This window comes from Nyctereutes procyonoides, unplaced genomic scaffold (assembly GCF_905146905.1).
Source record: "Nyctereutes procyonoides isolate TBG_1078 unplaced genomic scaffold, NYPRO_anot_genome, whole genome shotgun sequence".
Lineage (NCBI taxonomy): Eukaryota > Metazoa > Chordata > Mammalia > Carnivora > Canidae > Nyctereutes > Nyctereutes procyonoides.
Genome location: NW_026575052.1, coordinates 69,516,965 through 69,535,111, shown reverse-complemented (window position 1 = coordinate 69,535,111; position 18,147 = coordinate 69,516,965). Strand labels below are relative to the sequence as shown.

Here is an 18,147-nt window from a genome sequence, read left to right as displayed (position 1 = left end):
AGGCGGCGGGCGCTCCACCCCACAGGTCACCGCGGCTCCGGGCCCCGAGCTCCGCCGCGGCCCCTCCCCACCCGGTCCCCGGCCGGCCGCGGACCCCGGGCGGCTCGCTCCGCCCGGCCCCGCCCCGCCCCGCCCCGCCCCGCCGCGCCTCACAACATCTCCCGCTGCAAACGGCCCAATCGGGAGGCGCGACGAGAGCATGCGAGCCAATCAGGGGCTGCTGACTCAGGCTTCCCTCCACCCTTCGCCCCGCCCCCGGGGGGAAAAGCCGCCGCCCCTCGGGCTCCTCTTCCCACTCCCCCGCGGACCCCCCCGGGGGTCCCCCCCGCTCTCCGCTCCTGGGGAGGTGGCTCCCCGGCTGCGATGCTCGCCGGGCTGCTGTGGGGTAGTCCGCCGAGGCGGCGGCGTTTGTCACCTTGTCACCCTCGTCCTCGCCCCCTCCCGGACACACCCCTGCTCCCTTCCCCAGTCCTCCTGCTGGTGCTGTTGAGGGTCGTTTGTATCCTCACTCCGGCGGGGGACTGCCAGCTATTGTGTCTGCTCAGCTGCCACCACCCTCCTGGGGGAAAAAAAAAGGAACAAAACCAAGAAGCTATGGGATCTGCTTACCTTTTCCTTCTTTCTTAAACCACACTATCCCCTGAAGATTTTAAGACATCTCCCCATCCCCTACTCCCCGCCCGCCGCCTGGGGTCCTGTTTCTCGATAAGGAAACCCCCCCCCCCCCCCAAAACCAACCAAACAACCAACCAAACAAAAACACACTCCCTGGAGCCTGAATACCTGTGCCTTCGTTTTTAATATTCCTCAGAGTGGAAGGTGCCAAACATTTAGAATATACAACTAAATCCTCAGCCTCAATTAGAGGAAAGACTGACTGGATCATCTTTATATAGCCATGAAATTTGCATGTTCATGACAGCCCCTGACAAAACTAGTCAGCCAATAACAAAGAACAACAACAACAATAAAAAAAAAAAAAAGAATAAAAAAGAGGGAATGCCTGCCAGTCATTTGGTAATTTACTGAATAGCCCACTGGGCTATAGCAGTATCCAGTTCTAGATACTGTTGAGTAAATTAACAAGAAGTGAATAGAAATGCAGGGTTCAAGTAGCGTACCTCTAGTGGGCTTATAGAATATGTCCAGAAAGGAAAAACAATTTCAGGCACAAAACAGCTCCTTACAAATGCAAATGTGCATGCATGGCTAAACGGAGTACTGCATAGCTGAGGATATCTAGGGTTAAGATTTTTGCAATGGAAATTTTTATAAATGTTGATTTTAAAAGATTTTCAGCTTGGTAAAGGAGAGTAAATACTGGCCATGGAAGGCGACATGAGAGGAGGTAAGCACATCTTAGGAATTGTTGGGAAATAACATAACCTAGAAAGACATTTCTATAAAAGGTAGATGGAAGCATCAAGATTACAGTCTAGCTCCATCATTTACCTTGTGACTTAAGGCAAATTATTACTTATGTGTATAAAGTACTAGAGCTATCGAGTAATAGTGCTGCCTGCCATCTATATAGCACTGTCTCAGCGCTAGGTATTCCTCCAAGAGCTTTACACACAACTTAATGAAGTAACTGTGTGACAGAGACAGGACTAAGCCCAGAGGGTTGGCTCCAGAGTTCACGCTTTTCTCCACAACACTACACTACCCCTAACGTGGTTTTCCAACAATACAACAACATTAACTAACGTTTACTTTGCTTATTATGTGCTAATTATTGTGCTTTGTGGGTAACTAATTTATTCTTACCTCTGGGTTAGGCATGACTATGATGTTCCATATTGGGGAATGTTTTTAAGAGCCATTATGAGAAGTTATAATGATATGTATCTTATTTCTGTTAAGATGGGAATGATCATGATGTTCTAAAATTTGGAGAAATTTTTAAGAATCATTATGATACATTGCTATCATATGTATCTATGTATATAGACTATCTGGTTGGACAGGGACAGTAGCACAGAACTTAAACTGGGGAAATCTGGGTCCTAGTCCTCTCCTGAGACCTCTGGGTGTGATAGCACTTTCCCGAGCTAGCTGGGCTATTGAGAACATCAAATGAGATAACACAAGTAAAGGAGCTTTCAAAATGTAAAAAATCATTATTCTGATTGAAGTCTTATTACAAAGCAGGTATTTATCCTGTTTCCCCAACTAGGAACTCTCTATACTCTGTATAATATTTTATCGTCATTGATTAGGAACATTTTAACGTGGTTAAAAATTAGGTCAATTCCTTTCTGAAGGTATGAGCAATAATAATATTTTATTAACGGATTGAACTCTCCTTGAGATGCATTCAAAGCAGACCAAAGTGGACGCTCTCTGGGCATCTCTAAAGTGGCAGCCATCAGCCAGTCATTTGCCATTCCAAAGGCGGATGGTGTAACTGGTGGAGAATGCATACCTTTAGAGCTCCCTTCAGCTGCCCATCTTGGGCATTTCACTCATTAACACCTCCACCAGAGGGAGGGCAAGAGAAAGGAAAAGGAGCCAAACTTAAATCCTGTGGATACTTGTTAACTGCTTCAGTGAGAGATTCGGTGAAACAGTGGGTTTGGGGATCACTGTCACTGAAAGGAGGTCTGGAATCAGATGTGGGTTTCACAGTTGGTATCTTGGTAGTTTTCTTTATCCTGAGTATCATGGATAAGCAAGAGCTAACAGTAATTGTACCTTTGTTTTACTTTGAAAGGCTAATGTTTTCCTCTTTTGAGCAAAGCCAATTAATAATCTCGCTTCTTAGAGCCTCCCTTGAAATAGTCTAAGAAATCACTACCGCTATATTAATAACTGCAAGACAGTCTTATACACTATAATTCTGACAGTGTAGACAAGACATTTTTAAAGATGCGAACTATATCCTTAAAAAATAGCTTTTGACTTTGTTAATGACATAATAATGTTGTTTTGGTGAACCACAATCAAGAAAAAATGTCGAAGCCAGAAATAGAGCCAAGTGTCTTAACCCCTGGTCTAATGTCATTCTGTTATAAGCTATGGATGATTTCTACTCTGAATATAGAAGTTGGCAATTCTAAGAGGCACAAGTCTTTGCCAGTGAATTCCACAGATGAAATGTGTAATTTGGGATGAAGCATTTGTAAAACTATGTGTCCGAGGCAGTTAAGACCAATGGCCCTCAGAAAAGTAAACATTTTTTTGGTGTTAGGACAATACTGTAGACTTTATTTCTTTTTCATACAATAGTAAAAAAGACATATTACCTGCTAATATTTCTCGGAAAAAGATCTTCATGTTGAATTGAATAGTTCCAGAAAACCCACATCTCTACCAAGGCATTCACTACTGTTAACAAGAGAAGGGAGTAATTTTCCATAATAAATAGGGTTTCTAAGATTCTTCTTCCTTCATCACCTCATTTATAATAATAATGTAAATGATTTACTAATTTAATGTTCTGTATTCGCTAAATACATGATATTATTTCTGACTTCATGATGGCTATCATCAATTATTAATTTCTAACCTAAAAAATAGTGATGCTACTTAATTCAGTGTGTATAGTACCCAGCAAACTGCCATACACACTAGATATTTTTTAATAATTTCTCTGTCCTTAGCTTATTGTGATCTTTTCCTCCTCTGGACCATATTCTGCTTGGGTTTCTCTTTTTGGTTTGTTTGTTGCTATTAATTAGTTATTTGATCATGAACAATCTTATATTATCATTTAACTGCAACTGAATATTGTCTTCTTTTCTATTAGATTATAAACTTCTGTAGGGAAGATTCTTAGGGCTTTTACTTCTTTTCAGACCCCTGTAATACCTACTACAGCTTTTATACACAGAAATCACTACAAAATGATTAAAGAGTAGAATGATGATTATGTCACTATTGTTGATAAATGTTGATACCTCAAGAAATCCCTGGCTGACCAACAATTCTCCAGAGTGCAAGAAGTACATTCTGTGTGCATATTGCTTAAAATGGAGAATATAAATTACAAGAGTTGTCCACAAAGAGAGCTCTTGCTATGGCTCTCAGCTTCCAGAAATGCCACATCTTATCTTTACTTAACTTCACTTGTGGTGACTAAGCTACTTTTTTTGGCCTCAACACCATGCCAAAAATTAATATCACTTGCATTTTTGTCAGTCATTATAAAATATCAGTCCATAGTTTGTCCAAAATCATGTATCAAACATTTCTCCTAGATTCAAATAATTTTCAGCTCCAACATCTCCATAATTAAACTTGAGTGACATGGTCGTCATATTCATCAGCATTATTAAGATTGTATTTCTATATTTTAAGAAAAGTAAATATAAAAATATACAAGTTTTCATTTTATCCTAAGAATCATGATTTTAATTTTAAAGCATTCCAGTTTTCCTTAAAATCTGAGACACGTTTTTTAAATGTTTCCACCCACCTAGCTACATATGAGTTAGAACATCCTGTGAAAATACCAATCTGGATAGAAAGCCATATTACTGGAAGATTGAAGTATGTTTTTATTATCTTGGAATAGAAAACTAAGTTTTAACCATTCTAAATAAGAAACTGTGCTAGCAATTGACTATGATATCATAGATGTAATTCAGAACAACCAAATCTCTTTCAACAGAATTTAAAAAAAAAAAGAAGCTAGTTTTCCCTTTCATCTTCATGGAGCAGAAGTAGAAGAGATTCTAAAAACCTCTCCATTACTTGATTCAGTAAAACTCTGGGTATCTTTTAATATTCCCTAGGACTGTAGATTCCATTCCTCTATTCCTGTAATTACCTGCATTCCCTGCTAACCCAAAAGTCAACTAACCAAGGGCTCTTCCTTCAGCTAGGAAAAGATTTGCAGGAGTATGTGGCAATTCACATCTGGGCTTAAGTATGAAAGATGCAGGCTTGCATAACTTCTCTCCTAAAAGATTTTTTCAATTAAATTTTAATTTCTAAAAATTGCGACATAAAAGGGAAAAAAATGGACTTTGCAACCAAGAGAGAGCCCAATCTTGTATCCATTTCATAAGTCTTGCTTTCTTCCAAGCTCCTCATTGGTTGGATCTAACAGGAAGTCCAAGGTACTCAAAAATAATTCCTCTGGGATCCCTGGGTGGCGCAGCGGTTTAGCGCCTGCCTTTGGCCCAGGGCGCGATCCTGGAGACCCAGGATCGAATCCCACATCAGGCTCCCGGTGCATGGAGCCTGCTTCTCCCTCTGCCTATGTCTCTGCCTCTCTCTCTCTCTCTCTCTGACTATCATAAATAAATAAAAAAAAAATTAAAAAAAAAAAAATAATTCCTCTACTCTCTTTCATATACACAGAACATCTAGATAGCAAATCCTGATCAAAGATGAACGGGAATAAAATTAAAAGATTGATGTAAACATTTTTAAATGGGAGGGGGTGGCAGAGAAGATGAAACAAAGGAGCACATTAATCAAATGAGAAGACAACTTGCCCCAATAAATGGAAAAAGAGAGAGACAAATGTTTTACACCCTGAAGGAAATAAAATATAAAATATATTAAGAGTGAAATGAGAAGAGAATAAATGAGATATAAAAAGGAGTTAGAAGAGCTATGGAAAGACATCAAGAAGGAAAAAATCATATAATTGCAGGAGTAATAAATGGATCAGGGTTAAAAAAGTAAAAGAAAGGGTATTTAGCAGAAAATAGTGGGATGGATGACAGCCTTTTTAAAGGCATATCAAATACAAAGGAAAAAGACGAGATTAAAGTGATTAGACAGGAGACAAGGACAAATAACAAAAATTGAATTTAGAGAAATTGACATCTCTAACAAGTAATGAAACTAAAAAAGTATTTGAAGATATAACCTGGGAGACCACTAAATGTCCCCTAATAGCTGTTCTCATCTTCTTCTCTAAGAACACTGTTTTAGCTGAGCTCATGCTCAATGAACCAGACTACATCTTCCAGCCTTCTTTCTTAGTAGGTGTGACCACATGTCTAGATTCTAGGCAACGAAATGTGGATAGGAAGGAGTGTCTGCTACTCGGGAGGTCTTCTCTTAGAGGGATTGGATCTGTGCCTTCCTAGTTCTTTTTCCCCTTCCTGATGATTGTAGATAAAGATTGCTTCAATGTAGCAAATAAAAATAGAGCACTCAGTTCAACTGGAATTTCAGATCAACAATGAATAAATGTTTAGTATAAGTATATCTCATTTATTGCATGAGACATATTTATACTAAAAAAAGTGTTCCTTGTTTATCTGAAATTCCAGTTGAACTGGGTGTCCTATGTTTTATCTGGGAACACTCCCAGAGATAGTGAGCATATGCCTTTGACCCAGAGAGGGAAGTCACCTGGAAGATGGCAGAGACCTTGCAGCCGGCCTGAATTGCCTACTTCTGGATTGTTACCCGAAAAATATATAATTTTGTATGTCGCTACTTCTTTAAATAGGACTATGGTATTTATAAGATTTTTTTTTTGGTACACAAACCTAGCCTTTGTTCTGATAGGTGAAAACTTTCTTGCAATTCCAAAGATTAAAAGGCCTAACCGTGTTTCCAGAATTATTAAAAGAGAGTAAGTACTTGGAGAAAGTTGTTAAACTTTGAGTATAAAATAAAAAAAGGAACCTACAAGTAAATCGAAGTGAATCATCTAAAAGCAAACTATAGCACACAGTCTAAATCCAGTCTGCTACCTAAGTTTTGTAAATAAAGTTTTATGGAGTACATTAGCACTTGTTCACAAATCTATGGCCATTTTAACACTATAATAGCAGAGCTGAGTAATGGCAACAGAGATCATGTGGCCTGGGAAGACTACAATAATTTCTATCTGGCCCTTTACAGAAAAGGTTTGCTGACCTCCGACCCAAAGGAAAAACATTACTGACCTCAGAACTCTTGTCAGTATTAATTGACTTGAAAAGAGTTTTGAAGGAAGAGCATGACTTAAAGATCATGACCATGTTGTCATGCACGTTTAAAAGCAGCAGCAGGACATTCTCAAATTGGTAGAGATTTGGAAAATACCTCACCTGTCCCCAAAGCAATGATAGGATAGTGTAAACGACTAAAGGGTGATTTAAAATAAATATGGAAGGGACAAGCATCACCTGAAAGAATGGGGATTATTTTGATGGTACAAAATTTACATGTCATAAATCTTGAAAGAAAAGCACTACAGTGGGAAGTAATAAAATGATAACTATAATCTACTAGGACAAAAATATGCATACAGAAACATTTGAGAGGTGGAACAAGGAGAAATGAAAGAGAATGTTAACTGCTCTTATTCTTTCACTGGTTATGGGGGTTCAGAAAGATAATATTCCTATGTTATCTAAGACAGAATGGTTGAATAACTAATTAGAAATAAGGTAAAAAGACAAGCCACAGACTAGCAGAAGATATATGCAACTGATAGAACACCAAAGATGTATATTGAGACTTTATAAAGAGCCCCTAAAAAACAAATAAAATTGAAAAGATAAGCAGACAATTCATAAAAGAGGAAACACATGTGACCACTAACCATAATAAAAGATGCTCTATCACTGGAATCAGGATAATGCAAATTAAAATGATAATGAGACCATTTCAAACCTATCAGACTGGCAAAAATAAGTCTGATAACATCAAGTGTTGAAGTGTTGAAGAAAACAGAAGCTCTTACACACTGCAGGTGGGAAATATAAATTCATAAAACCAGTCGATGGCAACACTACTTGCTCAGGTCCCAAATCCTGGATTGTCTGCCAAAATCAGAAATGATTGTTCTCTCCACCTCAATATCCAGTACAGGTCTCAAATTTAAGATCCTACTCTACTCCTCTCACATTCTTTTTTCTACAGCCGGAGACTATAACATCCCAGGTAGCCCTGAACCTTTTTTCTCTCACACTCCACATCCTGTCATCAGGAAACCCTGGCAGCTCTCACATCAAATTAGATCCAGAATCTGATCACCTGCACAGTGATCACTCAGATCTATCTGTCATCTGGATGATGATCAGAGTCATTAGCCAATCTTCCAGCTGCTGGTCAATACCAGGGTCAAGGTCACCCTTTTAGGACCTAAACCAGATCACTTTTTTTTCCCACCTTCTATTGGCTTCCCATTCCACTCAGATACAAAACCCAAGTCCTTACCATAGTTTCTATTGGTCCTGTTTGAGCTACCTCCTGGCTATCTGCTTCCCTGTTGCCACACCAATTTCTTTGCTGTTCCTCAAACACACCAGGCTAGTTCCCACTACTCCCACCGCTCACTCACCTGCTGTTTGCACCTGCTATTCTCCCAGCGTAGACTATGCTTTCTCCAACAGCTACTTGGTTCTCTCTCCCTCATTTCATTAGGGCTCTTGCTTAAACTTTGCTTTATTGGACAGGCTTTCTCTGACCACCTTGCTTAAAATAGTGCCATGTTTACCCACCCCGCCCCAGCCCAACTGCTCTCTGTCCACCCCTTATATTTTATGTAATTTTTCAAAGCCCTAATTGCCATCTGGTGTTTTACATTTTCATTTATTTTCTATCTTCTCAGTTTAGAATGTAAACCTCAGAAGAACAGGAAATACGTCTTTGGTTTATTGCTATATCTCTAGTGCTTAGAACAGACCTGGCATATTCTGAACACCCAATACAATATGTCCTAAAGAATAACTAAATAACCACTTTGGAAAGTGTATTTTTTAGGACACTGACTACAGAAGTTGCCCTTATTCCACCATACAGAAAATCTACATCCAGAAGATGTCCAGCCAGAGAAACTGTTTCTCTTATGAATAAGCAGACATATATACAGTACACCTCTCTAGAAAAGTAGAAATAACCTGTTCTTTAGTAGGTGAATGGATAAAATCAGTTTTATGTGGGCAGTGCAAACCTGTTTAGCAGTTAAAATGAATGACTACGTCAATATATATAATTTTTTAAAAAGATTTTATTTATTCATAAGAAACACAGAGTAAGAGAGAGGCAGAGACACAGGCGGAGGCAGAAGCAGGCTTCTTCCAGGGACCCTGATATGGGACTCGATCCCAGGACCCCAGGGTCACGACCTGAACCAAAGACAGATGTTCAACCACTGAGCCACCCAGGCATCCCAATGTATATCAATTTCTATAAAAAAAGTGATGTTGGGTGAAAATGCAAATTGTCAAAGGATGAATAATTTGATGGTATGTATATAGTATACATATGTATCCACATATGTAACATGTTTATGAATCTATAGATATGAATTAAAAGTACAAAAATCAGGGCACCTAGGTGGCTTAGTGGGTTAAGTGTCCAACTTTTGATTTCCACTCAGGTCATGATCTTGGGATCCTGGAATCGAGCATTGCACTGGGCTCTGTGCTCAGCAAAGAGTCTGCTTGTCCCTCTCCCTCTGCTGCCCACCCCCTTTGCTCTCTTTCTCTCTATATATATATCTAAAACAGACAAACAAACAAATAAATAAGTAAATAAAATCTTAAAAAAATAAAAGTACAAAAATCATGGATCATACACCAACTTCAGGAGGAGGGAAGAAGGAAAGAAAAGAACAATGGAATGAGAGTTTGGCTGCAAAATTTCAGTTCTTTAAAATGAAAAGATAGCTCTGAAGACCTATAATTATAGCATATATATTTTATACATGATGCATCAAATAGTTTATCTGTTTATACAACACATTCTAAAACCAGAAATTGTTGACAGTGTTTGTCTTTGGGTGTAGAACTAGAATGGGGGAGGGAAGGAACGAAATACCATGATTATTGTTTGGAGTTAAAAAAGATTATTTATGAGTATGCATTACTTTTGTTTTTAAGATGACAAGTTTAAAATGCCTCTTTTCAGTCCTTGTCAAATCAAGCAGACAGAAAAATAAAAACACTGAGGACCTGAATAATAGAATTAACAAGCTTGAAATAATAAACATCTGTTAAACTCTCCTTCTGAAAATAAAAGACTACCTTCTGCCCAGGCTCCCATGAAATAGTAATAAAAATTGACCATACATTAAACCATAGAAAAGATCTCAACACATTCTACAAGGTATAAAGAACATAAAATATTATTACCATGTACTACTGGAAGCAGTTTGTTTTTGTTTTTAATGGAAGCAAAGCCTTGAAGCCTTTGGAAATGTTCATATGCTCCCCTAAACAACTCTTGTATCATACAGGTGATTGAAGCCAAAGGTCTGAATATCAACAAAAGAAAGATAATGAGGACAGTAGTTATCAAAGTTGGAGGAATGTGATCAAAACTGTACTTCTAAGAAAATTTGTAACCTCATATCCCCTTATTACTGAAAAAGAAAAAATGAAAATAATTATGTTTAAAAATTAATAAAGTAGAAGAAAAAGTTAAACCTAAATAAGGCAGAATGAAGGAATGAACAGACTAAAATATAGAATAAAATTATTCGAAAGCAAAAAGCAGTGGAAATTACAAGTAAACCTTTTTGTAATATAAGCAATAACATAAATTATTTTACTATTTAATAAGAAAAAAGGGAGGAAATAGGAATACATGGAAATAAGAGTGAATAAAGAAAATGGCCACAGAAATGGAGGAAAAATACGAGAAGTAAAGTAAGAACTTGATAATATATCTGAAAACCAGGAAAATAAAAATGTCAAAAGTTGACTTATGACAAATCATGCTTAAAGAGACCAACAACAATGGAAGAAATTAGGAAAGTCCTTGAAAAATTATATTTTAAGAAAAGTACCATAACTAAGAGATTTTTGGGATATAGATATTTTTTCTATAAATCATTAAGGAATAGATCATTCTTATGCCATGTAGATGGTTCTAAGGCACAAAGAAGAAAAATTTCCACAAACAAGATGGTTCTAAGGCACAAATAAAGAAGAAAAATTTCCACAAACAGTATTCTAAAGACTGAATGATAAATATATGACAGAAAAAAAACTATGACCCAACTTCACATGTGAATATTGACATTAAAATCCTACATAAGGTATTAGTATTAGCCTTAAGCAAAATACCACAAAATATTACATGATTGCAAGAAAGGTTCATCACATAAATGGAACTATTGTTTAAAATCAGGAGATCTTTTCATTTTAGTACATCAAGATAGATGCAGCTAAGCCATTCAGTACTCACTCCTAATAAAACTCCTTGGGCTTCTGTTTCTGGGAAGATACAGTAAATGTACTTTTCCCTATTCCTTTCACTAAGTGCAATAAAAAAAACCTAGAAAAAATATATATCAAGGGAAACAGATGAAGTTTAAAAATACACTTAAGTGAAGAAAAATGGAAATACAGTTGATCCATCCTCAAGCAATAGGTATAAGATATATATATATATATATATATCTTATATCTATATATATATATACACACACAATCTTAAGAAGTATCAGAAAGGTAGAGAGGAGAAAGAAGACTGCTAGAAATTACACAGTGATGAATTACACAGGATTTCTTTTTGCTTCGTATTTCCTACAAGTGGAGCTAAAGAAGCTGGCAACCTGGAAAGGCCAACATATGCAAAAATAAAAAAAAAAATTCCCATAAGAAGCCTACTCTCTCTATTCAGAGGACCAGGAAAGGGGTAACCTAGCAACAAAGAAAGTTTCTAAATAATAAACACTCCAGTGAAACACCACAGAAAACACTGTGGCCCCATGACATCTCCACCCAAAACAGCAAAGATAGCATAGAGAGCCTAGAAGCCCACACTTAACAGGTTATAATGAGTACCCTTGCCACCACTGCCCACAATGTCATTGGGGATTCATTGGGGACAGTGGAATTCCATCCCTACCTTGCAGTAAAGAGGTGGTTCTCCCCCTCCTCCCTAAGGTATTGTCTGAGGAGGTTTAGGAAAGAATCAGGACTTTCACTACTTCCCAGTGGTATTGAAGCCATTACAACATGGTACCAATGGAGATGATGTAGGGAGCAGTAACAAGGCACCTTTTACCACTCCTAGCCAGGAGGTATCAGTGAAGGCCTAATATGTATGTACCAAAGAACAGAGCTGCAAAATATGTGAAGCAGAAATGGATAGAAATGAAAGGAGAAACAAATATACAATTTTTGTTAGAGACATCAACATACACTCAATACTTGCTAGAACAACTATACTAATCAGCAAGGTATAATAAGAACTTAACACCATCTACCAACAGGGTCTGATCAATATTAAGAGAATACTTCATGAAAACACAGCAAATAAACATTCTTTGCAGGTGTTCACAGAATATACACTAAAATAGAACCGCTCCTGAGCTTTACAACAAACCTCAACGAATTACAAAAAATTGAAAGTACACAGAGCATGTTAATGGTAATGAAATCAAAACTAGAAATCAATAATAGAAAGATAACAAGAAAACTCAGACACTTGGAAAGCAAACAACACATCTCTACACAATGCATGAATCAAGGAAAAAGTCTTGAAGGAAGTTTAAAAATACATTTAAGTGAATGAAAATAGAGATCCAGTCAATCCTCGAACAACACAGATAAGAAGTGGATGGGTCCACTTATATACAGATTTTTTTTTATATAAATACAGTTTAGTCCTGTAATTGCATTTTCTGTTCCATGTGCTTTTCTTACTAACATTTTCTTTTCTTTAGCTTACTTTATTATAAAAATACAATATATAATACATGTAATATGTGAAATATATGTTATTCAATTTCTTATGTTATTCCCGTCAACAGTAGGCTATTAGTTAAGGTTGGGGGGAGTCAAAAGTTATCCACAGATCTTTGACTGGAGGGGAGCACCTCATTCCCAGGTACTCAAGAAACAACTATACAACAAATCAAAATTCATAGGGCACAGCTAAAGCCATACTGAGAAGGAAGAAGCATAGCACTAAAATATACGTATTACAAAAGAAAAAATTCTCAAATCAATCATCTAAGCTCCCACCTCAAAAACCTAGAACAAGAAGATGAAAATACACACAAACAGAACGAAGGAGCTAATAAAGGCAGGAGCGGAAATAAAAATAAATAAATAAATAAACTCCCCCCCCCCAAAGGAACAGAAATCGATGAAATTGAAACAGAAAAACCAAAGAGAAAAATCAATGAAACAAATGAGCTGTTTCTCTGAAAGACAAATCTCTCACAAAAATAACAAAGACAAAGGAGAGAAGATACAAATTACAAATTTTGAGAATGAGACAGAAGATATCACTACAGGGACACTTGGGTGGCTCAGCGGTAGAAATCTGCCTTTGGCTTAGGGCATGATCCGGTCCTGGGATTGAGTCCCACATTGGGCTCCCCACAGGACGTCTGTTTCTCCCTCTGTCTTTATCTCTGCCTTGTGTGTCTCTCATGAAAAAATAAAATCTTTAAAAAATAAAAATAAATAAATAATAATTTAAAAAAGAGATATCATTACAGACCCTGCAGACATCAAAAGGAAAAGCAGATGTGGCTACAAGAGCAGAAGAGCAACTATATCAATGTCCATAGCCTGGTTGTGACCTTGTGCTGGAGTTTTGCAAAATGTTATTATTGGGGAAACTGGGAAAAGGGTACAGTGGGTTTCCATATATAACTTCTTATAACTGCATGTGAATCCCCAGTTATCTCAAAATAGAAGTTTAACTTAATGAACTCTAAAAACAATACCTTAGCAAAGTATAATTAGAAGCTTACTTCTTCAACATGATGCCTCTTGGCATACCCCCTCTACTATATTTAATAGTTGAGGAAGTAGAAATTCTACTAGAAATTCTAGAAATTCTAACCTAAGGATTTTGACAAGGGAATCAGACAAAAGGCACAACTATTGGAGAAGAGGAGGTAAAAATTCCAATGTTAAAACTGATCAATTATGCAACTAGAATATCCAATAGAAAGTAATGGCAAACTATTAGTAATCAAGAAGTTCGGATAGAAGGCCAGTCATAAATAAAAATATAAAAATGTTCTCATTTGAAATTGTCAAAAATAGGAATAGTTTGAATGTGTATTAAGTAAGGATTGATTAAACACAACATGATTGATCCAAAGAATGCAATACCATGCAGCTGCTTTAAAAAATGTGTAAATCTGGGGCAGCCCCGGTGGCACAGAAGTTTAGTGCCGCCTGCAGCCTGGGGTGTGATCCTGGAGACCCGGGATCGAGTCCCACATCGGGCTTCCTGCATGAAGCCTGCTTCTCCCTCTGCCTGTGTCTCTGCCTCTCTCTCACTCTCTCTGAATGAATAAATAAATAAATCTTTTAAAAAAATAAAAATAAATAAAAAAATAAAAAATGTGTAAATCCATATGTATTTATATGTAAAATATGTTTGTATCAGTCAGTGTAGGCCAGGTTTAAGCTATCATAACAAATAGCTCCAAATCTCAAAGGTTTTTTTTCTTGCTCACATCACATATCCACTGTAAATCAGCTCTACATCATTTTCTCTACATCATCTTAACTCTAGAAGTCAGCATGATAGAACAGCCTCTATATAAAATTTTCTGATTTCATGGAAGAGGGTAAAAAGAGACATGACAAAAGTAAAAGCTTTTACAGCTTTTGCTTGAAGATGATACGTATCATATTTTCTTATGATATCATATCTTCTTATTTCATTGGTCAAAGTTAGTCAATGGCCATGCCTGAGATAAACAAAAACAACATTTATTAACTTTGCACAGACAACAACATCTTAGAAAGGAGAGAACCAGTTGTACATGGGCCTAATATCATCTACCATAACATCCATGAAATATTATCAAGCAAAACTCAAATAAACAGGTTACAGTTGGGGAAAGTATTCAATATAATTACTGACATTTTTTGGGAGGGTGGATAGTATTCAGGAACAGCAGTGCTACTAATTTCTGTAACATTACAGGATTTTGTAATAGATATGTATTAATTTTAGATTAAAATAATATTTTATTTAAAAAGTAAAAAGGGAGAAAATCTGATCTTAGTCTCTTCTGCTTTAATTTAAAACACATGCATTTTCCTTTTGTGTGTAGTGGACATGGAGAATACATGTGACCATTCACAGAATAATGCTTAGAAGCATTTATTAAATAGTTAGTTTAAAAAAACTAATCTTGTTTAAATTGAACACACAATTGATTAAGTAAGAGATTCTATGTGGTGCATCAAGCTATAAGAAAATTCAAATCTAGCCAGAAAAGGAAATACCCTTCTATCCTACATTCAACAACTACAGAGCATAACCTTATATTCAGTATGTAACAGAAAGTTATTCACCAGAATTGGAAACAAATAAAAAACAATAGTATTTCCTAGGGGGGGTTGTGGACTTTCCCTTATGTGGAGAAAGAAAAGAGAGGCATAAAGAAAAAGAAAAAAGAAAGAAAAAGAAAAGAGAGGCATGGTGGCAAAACCGAGCTGCCAGGTGTTCTGGCCAGTGAGTGGCATGGTTCTGCCATTAGGCAGGAGTGGAAGTCCCAGTGACCATTTTTCAGTTGGGAGGCTGTGCGCCATGGGGGGCTGTGTGCCATGGGCAGGTGATGGGGGAGACAGAGGTGATGGGGGAGACAGAAGAAGCTAATAGAAAGACAGAGTGGTGATGAAGTTGTGTATGGCTGAGAGAGAAGAGAACTTTTTAGCAAATATCCATAAAAGTAAAGGAGGACTGGGCAGAGGGGAGGGTGCTCTTGCTGTGTGATATATTATGTAAGACCCCATCCTATCCCCATGAAGAAAGCCTTCCGTAAAGACTTAGAGGCACTTGTCCCAGAGGTAGGGATCCTCCCTATTCTCCTGTGACTTCAACACAGCAAAGCCCTTGGCATTCTTCAAAAATATCTCTTAAGAGCTTCACCAACCCCCAAATTCTCAGGTATACCTGGAAGAACCACATGCATTTGCTGCTGTGACCTCTAGGGGCTCACAGTGGATGGAGATGAGGGTAGCAAAATAATTTGTCCGCAGTTACTCTTCTCCGCAATTAGCAGGGAGCGCAGCTTTGAACACAGTAAAGAAAAGCCCGTAATTTGAAAACCCAGGCAGTTGTCCAATTAGCCAAGGGGTTGAGGACTGTATTGTTTGGAAAGGCGTCTTAAGGGAATGCATTTCCGATGCCCAGCCAGGCCCCTTGGCATGGCCTAGAGGAAGAAAATGAGAAGGATTGACATCACTCTGGGGTGTAATTTAGAATATACTCTCCAGTGAGAGCAGGAACAGCTGCGCAGATTTTGTTGCTTCTAGGAAACTGTTTCTTTCCCTTAATGTGGATGCAGACTATTGTCTGTCTCTGAGAATTGTTTGTCCTTGGGAGAATGTGTGAATGTGTGTGAGGGGATGTAAGTGGGGGTATCTGTAGGAGTATGTTTGAGCATGTTTCTGCAATTACTCACAAAGACTGCTAGCCTCAGGGAGAATGAGGGCTTTCACCCCACTTTGATAGAAAGATTGTAGACAGGGAGCCTTAAAGTGCCAAAACCCACTCCTGGACTGTTATGCCCAGCTGAGCTCACCTGGCTGATTGTGCAGATGCCTGTAAGCAGCCTTTTAATGTGAAATTATCCTCTAGAGCAGCAGTTGGCAAGGTAGCACCCAAGGACAAAACCTGGCCCACTCCCTGTTTTTGTAAATAAAGTTTTATTGCAACACAGCCATATCCATGTATCTACATTTTGTCTATAGAGGCTTTCATATTATAGCAGCAAACTTGGGTAATTGTGACAGAGACTATATCGCCCACTAAGCCTAAACTATTTATTATCGGCTTTTTGCATAAAAAGTCTGTTGACCCCTGGTCTAAAATCAGCACTTCCAAAGAGAAAATTGTATATAAACAACACTACCCTTGAAAATCTGTTAGGAAGTGAAGATAGATATTTTGTCACCCAATAAGCCTCTATCAGTGTTTTCTTCAGGAATAGAGGAATAGTGTTTCTTCAACTGAATGCCAAATAAATGATTGGCATATTGTTAGGAGCCGTGATGTATGAGAAATGCATATACCTAATAGCAGAATTACACTTAGCGAAGCGAAATGAGAAACTTGGAGAAATGCAACTCATAAAGGGCATGCAGATTCATGTTTCCCATCTCATTTACACTTGGTCACAAGCTTTTTAAGAAGAAAGTAGGCAGCATCACCTCCACTATACATATTGTCACTGCTTGCTATTTTTAAAGGAAGCGTGTATAGTTGAATTTGAGTGAAATGAGTGGGTGCATCCTGCAAATCTATATTCGGAAATGTACTTTGAGGGGTTTGGGTGCTATGGATAGCCCAGGTTGTGGGAAAGAGTAATTTCAGACGGAGGGAAAGGTCTTTCCAGTACTAAAAGAATTGGAGAAAGGCTTTTTTTTTTTTTTTTTGCAGAGAGACCTAGGTAGGTAGATCTTGAGACAAGGTAGATAGATCAGGAACTGGAATGTGCCAGGAGAAGGCTGTAGGAGAATCGCTTCATTTCATTTTTGTTCCTTACACTGAGAACAGCGATATTTTTGCCTGCCATTTGAAGTTCCTTTGCCTTAAATTATAATTCTGTTCAGTTAGTTGGAAACTTTCAGTAAATCTTCTCATGGGCTCAGGTTGGGGGTAGTGTGGAGAGCCAAATTTGGGGTAGTAAATGGACATTTGCCTACGACCAGCATGACAATAGAAAGTTTAAGAACCTGGGGTCCTAGTAAGGTTTTCAGCAGCAACCAGCTGCAAATGAACAGAAGCCTAGTTCAAAAGCTGGAAGCCTTGGGAGGGAAGAGGGTATAGTTGAGCCACAACTACATTGTTGCATGATTTGAGCACAAACATGAGGTAACTAGCTATTTCTTTTACCCCAAATATACTATAGAAACATGACTGGATCTTCAAAATGGTGGAGAATTTAAGTGTGTGGGTGCATGCCTGTGTGTGTGTGTGTGTGTGTGTGTGTGTGTGTGTGTGTTGGGGAGGGGAGTAAATACATGAATTACATAAACATGTTAATGTTTTACAATTGAATGCTTTGATGTATATCTTCATACCAGAAGCCAGTTGCTCTTTTCACTGTTACCAACACATTCTCTCCTGCTTGGAGGCCATTATCAACTGGAGGAAGGTGTCATGCGCTGAGCTCACCCACAGCAAGCAGAGTACTAGGAAACTTAGTGGAGGCATAAATGCTCCTGCTCTCCAACCCAGAAGCACATCTTATTCTGATTTGTGCTTCTGCCAAATTACAATTTTGCTACATGTCAGAGACTTCCAGCTTGG

General features: G+C 38.0%; 1 protein-coding gene across 1 annotated transcript in view; it reads right to left on the bottom strand.

Moving 5' to 3' along the window:
- The window catches only part of ARHGAP21 (Rho GTPase activating protein 21), a 137,957-nt gene extending 137,115 nt beyond the window's left edge, over nt 1-842 (bottom strand). The window contains exons 1-2 of the mRNA XM_055331462.1: nt 784-842; nt 452-559 (exon numbers count right to left, since the gene is read on the bottom strand). The gene's annotated coding sequence lies outside the window, so the exon portion shown is untranslated. The remainder of the gene's footprint in view (nt 1-451; nt 560-783) is intronic.
- Nucleotides 843-18,147: the final 17,305 nt, after the last annotated feature.